We start from the raw sequence: 16,389 nt of genomic DNA, 5'->3' as shown, positions 1-16,389 counted from the left end.
CTCGAAAAGAGAGAGTGAACTGCAGAGAGGAGACCGTGATACCAGAGCCTCATCCACTTGAGGGCAGGCAACTCTGACCCTAGCATTTGGACATTTTCCAGAAGTTTTCACTCCTAAAGTGTAGGCAGTTCCAATCAACAGCTTAAAGGGATTTTTTTTTTTAACTTGAAAGTTATCCCAATCTTTATCTGGAAGAGTAAACACATGAAAATAACATGGAGATTCTGGAAAGAAATATGGTAGGCAGCTAGCTCTACCAGGCACTAAAACATATTATAAAGCAAGCTTGGCCAACCAGTGGCCCACGGGCTGCACGTGGCTCAGAATGGCTTTGAACGCAGCCAGCAAACAAATTTGTAAACTTTCTTAAAACATCATAAGTTTTTTTTGCTTGTTTTTTTTTTCTTTTAGCTTATCATCTCTCATTAGTATATTTTATGTGTGGCCCAAGACAATTCTTCTTCCAATGTGGCCCAGGGAAGCCTAAAGGTTGGACACTCCTGTATATAAAGCAATACTAATTAAAACTTGGTGCCACTGGTATAAGAACTGAACTGACAAAGCTCTCAATGAAACATAATAACCTATACATGAATTCTAGTCTGTGTAAAATACATGTTAAAAGTTGTATCACAAGTCAATTGGGAAGAAAAGATCATCCCATAAATTGTAATGAGCTGAATAGCTAACAATTGAAAAACAAATCAACTCATATCTTTATTTCACAGCATAAATAGAAACGAAATTGCAGAATATTTAAAGAGATGAAAAAGAAAAAAAAAATCAAGGTTTAGATGAACTGAAAGAAAATAGAAGTATTTTTCAAGCCTCTGGAAAAATCTGAGTTTCTAAGCTTGGAAACAATAGAAGATATAAAAACTTGACAACATAAGAACAACATAATTTTGAAAGTTAAAGTAAAAAGGCAACCCTGTGATTGCAGCACTTTGGGAAGCCCAGGCAGGAGGGCTGCTTAAGGCCAGAGTTTGAGACCAGCCTGGGCAACAAAATAAAACCCTGCCTCTAAAAAAATTAAAAACAAAAGAAAGTAACAACAACAGAAATAAATAAAATAAAAAGGCAAACAGTAACCTAGCAAATACAGTCACTCATGGAAAGGGACTAATAAATCTAAATGAATTAGATACATAGATAAAAAATGATTAAGACTCTTAACAGATAAGTGCATGCAAAGGGCATGTTCCTACTTAAAAAAAAAAAATGACCTGAAGTTGTGATTTTAAAAAGAAACAAACAAAACGAAGACATATCATTTTAGCCCACTAAATTGACAGAATTAAAAAGGGATGATAATAAAATAGCAGGTATGGAGAAATTGACACATTGTGCATTTCTAGTGCCATTTCACATTTTAGAAAGCAATAAATTTGATGACACATGTCAATAAAGAAAATTAAATGTATACCTTCTATCCAGGGGTCCGTTTTCTGGAAATGAAGAAAATAAAAGGTATGTAAAAAGCCTTATGCACTAGGAAAGTCATTGAATATTACTTAAGACTATGAAAGAATCAAATTATAAGCTGAATGTGGTGGCTCGTGCCTGTAATCCCAGCCACTTGGAAGGCTGAGGAAGGAGAATTGCTTGAACCCAGGAGGCAGAGGTTGCAGTGAGCCGAGATCACATCATTGCACACCAGTCTGGGCGACAGAGTAAGATTCCGTCTTAAAAAAAAAAAAAAAAGAATTATGTAAAAATTGAGAATTGGTTCAGTAAAGCATAGAAAGAGACAAATGGTCATTTGGAACAACAACGACAACAACAAAGAATGAATGATTGAAACCTACATAACATGGACTACTACTCCATGAAAAAGAAATTAATATATAAATTGAATGACCAAGCAGTGTAGCTATTGTTTGGTAAGGGCGGGGGCGAGGGTGGGGGTTCCTCCACTGATAACAGCTCCCTTGCGTTGGAGAATTTCTTTCCAACTTTGTGTAATCCTGGTGGGGACATAGGTCATGGTGGCCTACCCTTATCTCTCCCAACAGGTAAGCTTATGGCCCGGGTCGACTGGTGACAATGCAACACTGCCCTGTGCATGGTAATTGGTCAAAGGAGGGATACATTTTCCATGATTGACTAATTTGAGTCTTTTCCCAAAATTCTCCAAACTAAGGGTAGACAGAAGCTCTCTCTTCCTTTTGGATGACCTTGGGCTGTTGGCGGCTGTACCCCTGCTGGTTAGTTTCAGAAGTGCTGAAGGAGAGGATGGAGGCAACATAGAAAAAGAAGCAGAATTAAGTAGAAAAAAAGACAGATCTGAGGAAATTCTCTGGACTTCTGGATACAGCCCTACCTAAAGCCTGTGTATTTCCTGCTTACATGAGCATTTCTGACACATGATTTGATATGTTAAAGCGGATATGAGTTAAGATTCAGTCTTCAGTCTTTGTGTACACACTCATACAGAAACAATTTCTGTACAATATTTTTGGTGACCAGAGTATTCTTAAAAATTTAGATCAGACATGTCATTACCATGTTTAAAAAATCTTACAGTAGCTTCATATTGCTCTTAGACCAAAAGATAATCTCCTTACTGTGTCCTGTGATGTCCCCTTCTCTCCTCTCTCTCTCTCTCTCTGACACACACACACACACACACACACACACACCCCTCTCCCTCCCTCTTTTCCTTCCATGCTCCTCTGGCTCATTTGCTCTGTTTAAATGGCCACCTTTCTGTTCCTCAAACAAGCAAAGTTTATTCCTATCCTGGGTTTCTGCACTTGCTTTCCCATAAGTCTGACTGTTTCTTTTTGTTTTTTGTTTGTTTGCTTGTTTGGAGATGGAAGCTTGCTCAGTTGCCCAGGCTGGAGTACAGAAATTCTCCTGCCTAAGCCTCCCGAGTAGCTGGGACTACAGGTGTGTACCACTACACCAGGCTAACTTTTTGTTTGTTTTTTTTGGGACAGAGTATTGCTCTTTCACCCAGGCAGGAGTGCAGTGGCGAGATCTCGGCTTGCTACAACCTCCACCTCCTAGGTTCAAGTGATTCTCGTGCCTCAGCCTCCTGAGTACTGGACTACAGACACCTGCCACCACACCCAGCTAATTTTCATACTTTTGTAGAGATGCGGTTTTGCCATGTTGATCCAGGCTGGTTTCGAACTCGTGACCTCAGGTGATCCTCCCGCCTCAGCCTCCCAACATGCTGGGATGACAGGTGTGAGCCACCGCACTCGACAGATTCTTTCTTGTCCAGCAGGTCTCATGTCAAGTGACCCCTCTGTGAGGCCTTCCCTGAGTACTTACTCCACATTACTCTCCTTTATGTACTTGCCCTTACTTATTTCCATCATAAATTATCTTACTTATTTGCGGGTTTATTATCTGCCTTCTGTTTTAAAATGAAGGAAACATTTAGAATAAAAACTTGTATGTACACTAAGAATACAGTTAGGAAACAATAAGCATTTGAGAAAAGATTGAAAGAAAATGCGTAGATTTATGACACTGGGTTGATGGGGATGGATAGTGTCTTAATTTCCTTCATCTTTCTTCATTATCCAAATTTTCTGTGGTGTATTTATACTGTTTGGCAATTAATTAAGACACAAATAGAAAGAAATCATATGCTTTTCAGAATCCACTAAACTTCCTGGCATTTTAATAAAGAATTTTTAGTCTTGATTTTCAGAAACTGTTAACAACAGGTTTTGCCAACAACCTCCCTCACAAAAATCTCTTGGTTAAAAAAGAAGGGGGAAAAAAGCAGAAAAAAGCAAAAGAGAACTGAAAAGGAACCTTGGTGTGGTGGTTCATTAGAGTCCTCCTAATCACTAAGGATCATTTGTTAAAGCTGCCAAAGCACAAAATGTAACTGTGGTGGGCTTCTAAACATAAACATCAGCGCACATCAAGACCTATCCATGACCAGACACAACAACAAAAGTTCTTAGAATTATCTGGCCCAATGCCACAGCCAAGTGCCCGATGAACAGAGTCTGCAGCCCAGTAGTGACTTGAGAATAAAAGGCCTATGGTCTACATGTTCTGCGATTTTTATCATTTCAGTGGTATTTACTTTTTCTTTCTTTTTTTTTTTTTTTTTTTTGAGACGGAGTTTCGCCCGTTACCCAGGCTGGAGTGCAATGACGCGATCTCGGCTCACCGCAACCTCCGCCTCCTGGGTTCAAGCAATTCTTCCGCCTCGGCCTCCTGAGTAGCTGGGATTACAGGCACGCGCCACCATGCCCAGCTAATTTTTTTTGTATTTTTAGTAGAGACGGTGTTTCACCATGTTGACCAGGATGGTCTCAATCTCTTGACCTTGTGATCCACCTGCCTCGGCCTCCCAAAGTGCCTCTTTTTAAATTTAACACTCCATGTTATGGTTTGAATGTTTGTATCTCTCAAAAATTTATGTTGAAACTTAATCTCCAGTGTAACAAGCGGTGAGACCTTTGAAAAGTGATTAGGCCGTGAGGGCTCCACCCCCATGGATGGAATTCATACCCGTATAAAAGATCTTGAGGGAGTAAATTCATCTCTATTCATCATTCTGCCTTGTGAAGACACAGAATTCATCCATTCCTGAGGACACAGCAACAAGGCTCCACCTTGGAAGCAGAGAGTGAGTGCTTACCAGGCACTGAATCCGTCAGCACCTTGATCTGGGATTTCTCAGCCTCCAGAGCTTGAGAAATTTCAACTATTTATACATTATCCAGTCTGTCGTACTTTGTTATAGCATCAAGAATGAACTAAGACACTCCATAAAACTTTTCCCAGTCTGAGTTGCTCACATTTGTGTCTTTAACTCCGCGGTGATCTGCTTTCTGGAAATCACATTTCTCTCTTTCCAGGCCCTCTCCTAACCCTGTCATACACATGGACCTTGGCCCTCTCAGAGATCCCAAAATCACCGTCTCTGGTTTATTTAAGTTTCACGTGTTTTTCAACTACCTAGTCTCACCTTGATGGATAACATCATTTACTTTTTCTATAAACAGTTATTGAGTGCCTATGTGTAGTCGTTTCTAGACATTAACAAGGGATGTGTCTCTTAATAGAGCCTATAGTTTACTAAAGGAACTAAGCAAAACCAAGTGAACAAACATAATCAGCAGAAATTTTGGCAAGTTGTAGGAAGGAAACAAATAGGATTCCCTGTCAGGATGGTTAGGGAAGGTCCTCTGAAAAGGTAAGTTGAGATCTGAAGCATGAGGAAGGACAATCTGGGGCAGGAAAAAGCACAGCTTGTTTGAAGGCATATACAGCTGGAGTATCATAAGCAAGAAGCTAAGTGGCATGAAAAAAGATGAGTGTGGTTGGAAAATGCCAGATCAAACATGGCCTTATAGGTCCTGGTGAGGAGGTCAGCTTTTATTTAAGTGCAATTTGAAGCAATGGAAAAGCTTTACTCTGAAAAACAATATATATAATTTACTTTTAATTTTGTTTTACTCTACTTTAAAGTTTTACTTTACTTATCAGTTCTCAAAATAAATGAATGGATTCCTAAGAGTCATTTTCATGTAAACTTTACAATGAGTTTGTCCATATTTTTATCCATAAAATAACTGGGTGGGATTTTGATTGGAATCATATAAATCTATAGATCAAGCTGGGGAAAACTGACATCTTGACAATATTGCATACTCCTATCTATGAATATTGAATATCTCTATCTCTCCAGTTAGTTGTGTCCTTGATATCTTTTACTAGAGTTTTGTAGTTTTTCTTACCCTGCAACCTTGTTATAATCACTAACAAAGTCCAACTTTGCAGTAATCACTAATGAATTTCTTTTTTTAATGACTCTTTGGGATTTTCTACACAAACAGTCATTTAGTATCCTTCAAAGTTTTTTTTAGTACATCATTATTAAGTCATGAATTTAAACATTTTGATCTGGTTCAATCTCTTATAATTATTATTTTTATCAATACTTAAATTATTCTTTGTTGGGCCAGTGGAATCCTCCTTAAGTGGCCTCTGAGTCCTTTTGACATGACCTCGGTAGCCTTGAATTGCTTCACTACTAACTGGTATGACAAGATATTCCAGGCTAGTCTTTCACATTTCTTGCCCCAGACCTATAGTCAGCTTATTCTCCAAGTTGCCCTAATTTCTTTTATTGGAAAATTGTATTTAGAAGTCACAATTCTGGATGTTATTTTAAAATCATCCTTGCTTTTATGTGAAGAATGGGATAAAAGAGAGCTGAGTGGAATTGGAGAAACTGGTTAGAAGGCAGTGTATGTTACCCCCAGTGAGAGACAATGGCAATCTGGACTGAGTTATTGACAAAGGAATTGGAGTGAAATGGGCCAATTCGAAGTATATATTCATGTCATGGCCAAGGAACTTGCTGTTGGGTTAGATGTGGGAGAATGAAAGAATAGAAAAACTTGACAGCTTTTAAGTTTTTGGGGAAGACAGATGGAGTATATCATTATCAGAATAATGACTTCTGGGATAGACATGAAATGGACTATTAAATCCCTTTTTCAAAATTCTAGTGGCTTAATTTTATTTTAAATAAATTGTACAACTACTGTTTCCACAAATCCCACATACTTTATAACTGTTTATACTACTTTGTCTACTCTTCCAGTTCTTGTTGACTAAATCTGCAATTTAGCAGTTGCAAGCAATATGCTCATGCAGTCTAAGGGTCTACATTTTTCCATGTAGATAATTTAAAATATTGCTTTAAAAAGTACTCAATATACAATAAAAACATTCGACATACGATACTTTATTTTGGGGTATTTGAGTTGCTTCCAATTTTTAATTATCATATCTTAGTTAAGACTCAGTTATAAGCAACAGTAAGTGATTAAAGTTACTTTAAGTTGAAAAAAGTGATTTATTGTAAAGATAGAGGGGTATGCCATGGGGTCAAGGAGAAGGAAACCAGTTGGGCATCTGGAAGGAGACAGAAAGGTGTCAGCCTTTTCTTTGTTTCTTATCTGTTTCTTTTGACAAATCTGTTTCATTCTTCTTTCTCTTACCCTAGTGACCTCTTTTTGTAGGGGAGTAGGGTTACCCCGTAGTCTGAGATTATTTTACCACCCTGATCACATGCAAAGACTGCAATTCTCTGTTCTAGTTCTGCATTCCAGCTTTGCGTTAGACCCATCTCTGGTTGATTATAGATCAGGAGGTGGGATTACCCAATACAAGCATGGCTGCCAGGGACTCAACCCCTCGAGTAAGAGTAGGAGGAGTTCAAGAGAAGAGAGGATGGCTCATGGATTGGACTGACTCCTAAAAGATATCTCTATATTTTGAATAATGTTACTATAAACGAGTTTGCAGCAGTGACTTTTTTTCTTTGTCCTTGGAGTATGCTCATCAAGGTGGAATGACTGGGTCTCAGAGTTGGAACAGTGTCATGACTTACTCCCTATGCCAGCTGGGCTGTGTTGATGACACAAGAGGAAATAAGGGAGTTAGGAAATACTGGTCTGGCAACTCTCAGGAAACTCTTCCTTATCTCCATGATTTGCCTTTTAAATGACTGCTTCTTCCACTTTCAGTAAGTACTAGAATGAATATGCCCTCTTCACTTTTTTTTTGGTTACTTCAGTAATGTTTATTGAACAGAGAAAATGAGAGGACAATCCAATCCAATGCTCTTGTAGTAACATCACATCTTTAACAGAGTTATGAAGTTGCCAATTAATTTCTTCTCACAAACAACCCATGTCCTCTCATTTTCTTATTGGTCCCATTTTTCAATACTTATAAGCACTTTTCTGGTCTTTGCCATCCTCTTTCTAATTTCTCCCCTCAGAATGAGGATCTGAAAACTTCCCCTTCAAAGTACAATACTAAGAAATACTCATCAGCATGAACTATTAATTTCTGTGAGTAAATGATAACTTTCAAGGATATTGATTACCTAAGTACTCACTTTTTTTTTTTTTTTTTTTTTTTTTTTCACAATAGTACATGGTTCTTTTCGGTCAGGTCTAGAATTTTAATCTCTCCTGGGATTCTCTAACTCATGAATTTGAGAATTGTACAGGAGTCAGTACAAGATCACAGGAAGTGGGAGGAAGAGTGGAGAGAGGCAAGTCCAAGGATTTCCCAGGCCACCGATGTCCAGGATGACATGGGTTGGTAGACCCTGAGAGAGGCCATGTGTAGGCAGATTGGGAGTGAGATGTCAGCCAGTTGAAAAGATGGGAGGCATCCAACTAACCTAGAGGAAATCACAAAGTATGACCTCTGAGCAGGGCAACTAGCTACTGAAACTAAGGGTCCTGACTGGCCAAGGAGGCAAAAGCAGGCATGGAGTCTGGGTGTCGAAATGGGGGTCCAAGAGGGAAATAAACCTGGTCCAGCCAATGCACCAGACAAATAGGCAGAAAGGTTTGATCCCATAAATTGAGGGAAGTACTTGACATGAGTTTTCAATACATTGCAGTACCAAAAAATTGACCTTTTTCTTACTCTATTGTAATGTCCCTATGTTGCTTTATTTAAAATTGTGTAATTCACAAAGCCAATGTCAGAGCCGGACTCTTAGTTCTAAGTCTTGTCCTTCTACCTTGTTTTTAAATGCAAGTGAAGAGGGCTGACATAGTCTGGCAGGCATGTTCTTGTCCACAGCAAGACAGAACTCTGCATGTACCATTGTCTGAGGCTGCAGTGTCCACTGGAGAGTCACACAGTCCTTACATTTGAGTTTTTCCACAGTTATAATGGGGAATGAAGAAGTCCTATCTTTATATCATTCATTGTTTTACACATCCCAACCTAATTTTAAGGGTACAGAGGGAATGGCAGCTGGTTTCTGAGTTTGCAGGGAAAAGTACTAAGAGTAAATAAGTAGTTGGGAAATTGTCTTGACATTTATGGAATGAACGAGGCATTATTGCATAATAGAGGGGCTTATAACTGTTCTGGGAACACTATTTCAGTGTGTTAGAGATGGTTGGCCATTTATTTTAAAGAATTCAAAGAACAGCAAAAGCCACTCTAGGAGTTTCAGGGGAATGGCTGTGGGCAAAAATTAGAGAAGAGGAGGGAGGGGAAAAGTATGAGGGCTATTAAGCAGCTGTCTGTTAAGGAGCATTTAGTTTAAAATAAGACAAACATTCATTGTGCTGTAAAAAAAGCAAACAAACAAACATTTTTGGCAACATTTGCATCCCCACCACCTTACCTTGGTGTTTTCAGACTTTATTAGAGTGTATGTAGTATTGAAAAACAATGTGAAGCTCCAATAGATTATTGGTTTTATCCCATTTGTCAGTATTGAGGGAAGTATTTGGCAAGTGTTTTCAGTACATTATAATTTTTAAAAATGCTTTTTTCTTCACTGTATTGCAACTCCTTCCATGTTGCTCTATTTAAAAATACAGTTCATAATAGATTAGGACTTACTGTGATCAATATGGTCAGGTTTCTCATTTGACACCGAACTGTGTGCACTTCTGTCTCTGTCAGCGACTAGCCCCCTCCGATTACTCAATTCTTAATAAATATTAAGTTATGTATTTGCTTTCATGTTCTTGGCTAGAAATTACCTGACTGGACACACTATGAAATTTTGTACCTTTTTTGGCTAATGTGCATTTTGTAATAATGAATGAAAATAGACTTATTGTCAAATGCTTTCTTCAATTCAAAGTAGAGAGAAAGGAATTCCAGGATCTTGACAGCACTGGGGAAATGTGACTCTGTAATGGAATTGTGTCTAATGAAATCTCCAGAACCAACTGAGGAATGTTCTTCTTACATAAACTCCAGAATTGGAAGGATTCTTTAAAAAAGGAATATCTCAAGTGAGATGTTATTAGCAATGTTAACAGTTATTTCAATTATCCCAGGTTATGCATGGTAACTTGAATCTATTGAAAGGAATAAGTTGGACTCTGAATTAACTAGACAGGACTATAATTTTTCAAAGCAGTGAACTCCAACTTGCATTTAGTAGGATTTTTTTTTACTGTGTTCCTGACCTAGTTTCAGATAAGGACTTGCAAATCCCAGGTCCCTAGGAGAGTAGGAAGAAAAGTTACTCACTTATATTCTGCAATTTATTACACTAATTTATGGTCCTTCAAGTCTGGGCAGGGGATGGGCTGTTGTTTTACAGAAGAACCTTTTTGTCCTTTGTTGGGGACATTTCCAGCAATTTAACAATTGACTCTAATAGAATCTTATGAATAAAACTAATGAAAACATGAAGAAATGAACTCTGGAGACCAAACATACAGTAGCTTATTGTTCACTCTCTGGAGAATAGAAATACCTTCTCTTACAAGGTACAATGGTGCAAACAGGAACTAACACTCGGGTTTCAATGCGCAAGGCACTCAGGGTCAGGAGACGGCCAATGCTGCTGACCTTAGTCAGGTCAGTGTGAACAGACTCGAGAAACTGGATAAGCAAAACGGTAAATGTGCTTTAGCTTTTGGATGTGTTCCTATGATTATTAAAATCATTTTAAGAGAGAACAAATGATCAAATCTAGTTCTTTGTCCTTTGACCTATCTCAATGCTTTTTAGTTTTTTTGCTTTTTTTTTTTTTTTTAGGGGTCTATGTACAATAAGCAATGCTTTCTTCTCTTTCTCCAAGGTTGGTCCTTATTTTGATTACTTCCTTGGCTCTTAGGGAGTACATGGCTAATATAAAAAGGAAGGATTAGTACAACTGAAATGCCGAGACGGCTTTTAATAACCAAATTCTTCAATACATCAAGCCTCTTCCTGGGGTTGCAAACCCAGAGAGATGCGGGCAGGGCTAACTGCTTCACTTGCCTGGGTCTCAGTGTCCTCACTGATCCAATGAGAGGCATATGTGATCAGCGCTTACTCAAGTCTGTTACCCACGCCACTGGTAGTATAGAAGATACTGTAGGTGATAGGGCAATAGCTTTAAGTTATCTATTTATTTTACTACTATTACATCTGTGACATTTTCAGTTTGTTCTTTGTTTTTTGAGCCAGAGTCTTGCTTTGCTTCCCAGGCTAGGGTGCAGTGGCCCAATCTTGGCTCACTGCAACCTCTGCCTTCTGATTTCAAGTGAATCTCCTGCCTCAGCCTCCCGAGTAGCTGGGATTACAGGCACCCACCAACACACCCAGTTAATTTTTGTATTTTTAGTAGAGAAGGGGTTTCACCATGTTGGCCAGGCTGGTCTTGAACTCCTCACCTCAAGTGATCTACCTGCCTTGGCCTCCAAAACTGTTGGAATTACAGGCATGCACCACCGTGCCTGGCCCAACATTTCTGAATATTACTGTTTAGTAATAAAGTGAGTATTTAGTGCTTTCTTTTTTTAAAGCCAATCAAATAAGGGAAAATTTTAAATGATATAAGGATGACAAAATAGTGACACGTTATTTTCTAATGAGTAATATTTGGGAAACGCTATACAAGATAATTTCTAAGGTATATTTTAGCTTTAAATCGAAAGTGTCTATAATTTTTAAAGCCTTTTTTCCCTCCAAACTTTACTCAATTCACCTCAATAGAGAAGCCATAATTAAATAAAACAGATGACTGTTAAACAGTAGAAGTAGAAAGAAAGAAAAGCTAAGTGCTTGGATAATTCTTAGACTTGAAAATCACTTGAAAGAATTAAAACTGGGCCAGACATGGCATCTCACACCTGTAATCCCAGTGCTTTGGGGGCTGAGGTGGGCAGATCACTGAGGTCAGGAGTTCGAGGCCAGCCTGGGCAACATAGGGAAATGCTGTCTCTACTAAAAGTACAAAAATTAGCCAGGCATAGTGGTGTATGCCTATAGTCCCAGCTTCTCAGGAGGCTTGGATGGGAGAATTGCTTGAGCCCGGGAGGCAGACATTGCAGTGAGCCAAGATCACACCACTGCACCCCAGCCTGGGTAACAGAGCAATAGTCTGCCTCAAAAAAAAAAAAAAAAGAATTAAACCTGAATATCTTTTTTTTACGTAGGATTTTCATGCAATTGTCCAGACAACTTCATGGAACACTTTCATCAAAGCCTTTAAAAAATTCCCATTTTGAATTATAAATTCTGTAAATATGCCACAAATGTTTATATTATGATCAACACTTGTGTTCTAAAGGAGCTGTAAATTCCATTGTGGTTGTCTTTTAGCGGCTTGTTGGGATGGTGGCACTTACAAGAAAGATAATAATATACATGCTAATTTTGTTTCTTGGGTGTCCGGCAATAGCCTTGCACTTCATAAACTTTAGCTTATGTAATCCTCACAACAACCCTACAGATGTATTAGTTCCCCTACTTGCAGGTTAAGAAACTGCAACTCCTTGAGTTTCCTAACTTGCTATTACTCAAGGGTTCACAGCTTGTCCGTGGTGAGCGTTTAAAAAAACACTACATAAGTCTGTCTCATTTCTAAGCACATGCTTTTTTCACAACATAAAAGTTTCATGTACGAGTTTTAAAGAAACATCCCTGTCTCTTTCTACATAGGAAATAAAGAGGACTTTGGATTTGACCAAGAAAAGTTTTGGAAGAACTCAAATTTTTGAAGAGTCAGTCAGAGACGTAGGCTGAAGAAGTAACTACAGGGCGGGTCATTTCAAAGAAATAAGTGGCTGCCCTAGGTATCTGTCATCTCATCTTAATGGCTGATGCCAGCCCCCGTGGTCCCTGGATTGAGGCTCTTCCTCGCTCTTCCTCGCCTCTGCAGATCACCACTCCTGCCAGGGCAAAAGCTGGCTTCTTTCCTTCCTGCCGTGGCATTTTCTTCCCTACCAGCTTATCTGTTTGTATTCCTAGCTAGGAGCCTGCCCTCTCACTGCCCTCTCCATCAACTGCTAACTTTCAATAGACAGTAACCACGCTATTTGCCAAGGTAAAACATCACCCCCAACCTGCCCTCCCCTTTTACCATCAAGGAGTGCCCTTTAGGATGCTCTTAAGAACTCAAAGGAAAACCAGCTATTCATTCCTTTTCTATGTCATCCCAAAACAATGTGTGGAGATCTGAAGTTAATCTGAGCTAAGATAATATCTGGATGTGAGGTTGGCCCTCTTGAAAATTTTATTTCAAAGTTTCAAAATTATTTCTGAAAATAAAATGATCGACCCTCTGATCCTTGCAAGAAAAGGTTTTACATATACTAAGTTTTTTTTTAATAACTACACCCAAAAAAACTGTCTTATCAAGTGAGGAAATAAAACTGAAACTATCTGTGGTATTTGGAAAGCAGTCTCAGTCAGAGGGATGCTAAGGTGAGAAGGAAGCCACCCATAAGCATACATTGTCTAAAACACAGTGCTTTCAATTATAGACAGTGGACAGGTGCTGAGAGCAGTTGCACAAGGGCAAAGAGCCTAGCAAAGAAAATATGGGCGTAAGCCCTGGGCTTAATCTCACTATTAATTATCTCTTATCAGCTCCTTCATCACTCATAGGTGAAACACAAAAGGAGTTTGCAACCATAAGGGACCTCTCCAAGACCTCCGCCAACCCAGTGTATGGATTGACGTTTTTATAGCTCAAAAATGGCCAAATATCAGGAATAGCAATCTGTACCTTTCCTCCTCATGGTAGGAGGTGGGATGTGCACTTCTGGATTTTACTAGGTCTCCGCCTCAGTCACTTTGCTCACTTTGCCTCATCCACACTGCATGTCTGCATGTGGATTGTGCCTTTGCAGGGCCAGTCTCACATCCAAACATCATCTTAGTTCAGATCGACCCCTGAGCTTCGGCCTGGGCAGATACTTTGCTTTTTGGCCCCCGTCCTTGTGCAATCGGCTTGGAAGAGAGTTTTAACTCTGAAGGATCTTCTTCAGAGAAAAGTAGGGGACAGGATGTTCTTTAGGGAATTCCCAGCACTGAACAAGCTCTGGGGCCCAGAGGGGCACTTAGTATACATATACACACCAAAGCACAGATGCCCTCACTCCTAGTACATACTGCACACTGACATTTCTTTCTTTTCTTTTTTTTTTTTTTTTGAGGCAGAGTCTGGCTTCGTTGCCCAGGATACCTCCCAGGCTCAAACAATTCTCCTGAGTAGATGGGATTACAAGCATGTGCCACCACACCAGGCTAATTTTTGTATTTTTAGTAGAGACAAGGTTTCACCATGTTCAGGCTGATCTCGAACCCCTGATCTCAGGTGATCCACCTGCCTTGGCCTCCCAAAGTGCTGGCATTACAGGCATGAGCCACCAGGCCCGGCCACATTAATATTTTCTATTTTATTTTATTTTATTTTATTTTTTAATGCATGTGGGTACTCGCTAAATTTATTTCATCATCTGTGGATGGGCCATGACCTACAGCTTGAAAATTACTGCTCCATGGGGAAGATGTAGGGATAAATTCTTTGGGAGGCTGAGGCACGAGAAGTGCTTGAACCCAGGAGGCTGAAGTTGTAGTGAGTTCAGAGTTAAATTGTAGTGAGACGGTATCACTGTATTCCAGCCTGGGCAACAGAGGGAAACTCTGTCTCAAAAAATAAATTAATTAATTGATTAAATAAAATCAAGTTATTAGAAAATATGTAATGTTATAATAGACTGGCTCCTTAAAGATGTTTATACACATTTTTAACATGCCATTAAAAAAATGTGTCCTTCTGGCTGGGTGCAATGGCTCACACCTGTAATCTCAGAACTTTCGGGGGCCAAGGCGTGTGGATCACTTGAGGTCAGGAGTTTGGGACCAGCCTGGCCAACATGGTGAAACCCTGTCTCTACTAAAAATGCAAAAATTAGCCGGATGTGATGACTCATGCCTGTAGTCCCAGCTACTTGGGAGGCTGAGGCAGGAGAATCACTTGTACCCAGGAGGTCAAAGTTGCAGTGAGCTGAGATCGTACCACTGCACTCTAGCCTGTGTGACAGAGTGAGATACCATCTTAAAAAAAAAAAAAGAACTGATGTTAAGTGAGACCTTTAAGGACCAGGCTAAAGCTGCACTTGCCAACACCTACCTATCAGTGAAGGTTGATTGTTGGTTCTTCCACTTTCCTTCCACTCCTTCTCTTCCCTTGTCCAACCCCACCTCTGACCTTAGGAACTACACTGACATTCTATCTGCTTGCTCACAATGGAAAGGTGCCCATAACTAACAAACTATTAGCTGATAACATTAAGGCAATGGTCTCCTTAATTTCCTCTCCCAGCTAGCATAACTAGGGCTTGGACAGCGCTGGGGACGCCATGGTGGTCCAGCCACCAGGAGGAGCAAACCCATGGAATCATGTTTAGGTATAAAAATCAAAGAGGAAACATGCAGATGACGAATGATCCTTTGGTGGCCAACACTGATCTTTCATGAAGAAGCAGTTAGGGAACAAGGTGAAAAATACATTTTAGGGTCACTGAAATTGATTATTTTGCAATGGTAAGGAATGATGGAAAAAGGATTATGCAACATAATGAAGGGGACCTGTTACTGGTCTTCCCACACTGACTCACTCTGATCTGGGGTCATTCTTACCTATCTGGTCTGGTGATTTCATACAGGCAATATATATATATATATATATATACACATGTTAAGCAGAAATTGCAAAACCAGAGTTCCTTCCTTTCCATGTCATGCAAAAAAATTTTTCTTTTCATTCTTTTTAGAAAAAGATAACAAAATGGCAATATAAACATTATGATTTTTTTATAAAACATGTAAATATTGTAACTAACAAAATTTCTTCATTTTTGCTTGTTAACTCCCACATGCATGGTGCAAATAGGGTTTTATTTATAGTGTACATACATTTGGTACAGAAATATTTAACAGTAAATAAATCCACCCACTTGAACAAAAATCTGTAGTTTTATCTGTTTATTAAAATTTACTATATACATTGCCAGATCCTTTAATTCACAAATTCTCCACGAGTTAATTTCTTCTTCTTCTTCTTTCCAGAAATGAAGGCTCCTACAGGACATTAGATATTTTGCTTAACTTTTGGACTTGTACTGTCAGGGGATTTTACTTGTGAACTAAACTTTATGTACAATTGAACCAAACAGAGCATTTAAAACCATAGTGAATTCACAATAGCAAAGATATGGAATCAAGCTAAATGCCCATCAAGGGTGGAGTAGATAAAGAAAATTTGGTACATATACACCATGGAATACTATGCAGTCATAAAAGAGAACAAGATCATATCCTTTGCAGCAACATGGATGGAGCTGGAGGTCATTATCCTAAGTGAATTAATGCAGGAAGAGAAACACAAATACACCATGTTCTCACCTGCAAGTGGGAGTTAATCATTGAGTGCATATGGACACAAAGAAAGGAATGATTAATACTAGAGTCTACTTGAGGATGGAGGGTGGGAAGAGGGTGAGGATCGAAAAACTACCTATTGGGTGCTATGGTTATGACCTGGGAGATGAGATAATCTGTGCACCAAACTCCTGTGACACACAAGTTACCTATATAATAAACCTGCACATGTACCCCTGAACC

At 39.2% G+C, this 16,389-nt stretch overlaps 1 long non-coding RNA gene across 1 annotated transcript in view; it reads left to right on the top strand.

The window, feature by feature from the left end:
* Positions 1 to 6,726, top strand: part of LOC118152179 (uncharacterized) — a 34,904-nt gene extending 28,178 nt beyond the window's left edge. The window contains exon 4 of the long non-coding RNA XR_004740597.3: positions 2,144 to 6,726. This is a non-coding gene — a long non-coding RNA (uncharacterized LOC118152179). The remainder of the gene's footprint in view (positions 1 to 2,143) is intronic.
* The last annotated feature ends 9,663 nt before the right edge of the window (positions 6,727 to 16,389 follow it).

The sequence above is a fragment of the Callithrix jacchus genome, chromosome 3 (genome assembly GCF_049354715.1).
Source record: "Callithrix jacchus isolate 240 chromosome 3, calJac240_pri, whole genome shotgun sequence".
Classification (NCBI taxonomy): domain Eukaryota; kingdom Metazoa; phylum Chordata; class Mammalia; order Primates; family Cebidae; genus Callithrix; species Callithrix jacchus.
This window is presented reverse-complemented; position numbering and strand designations above follow the sequence as displayed.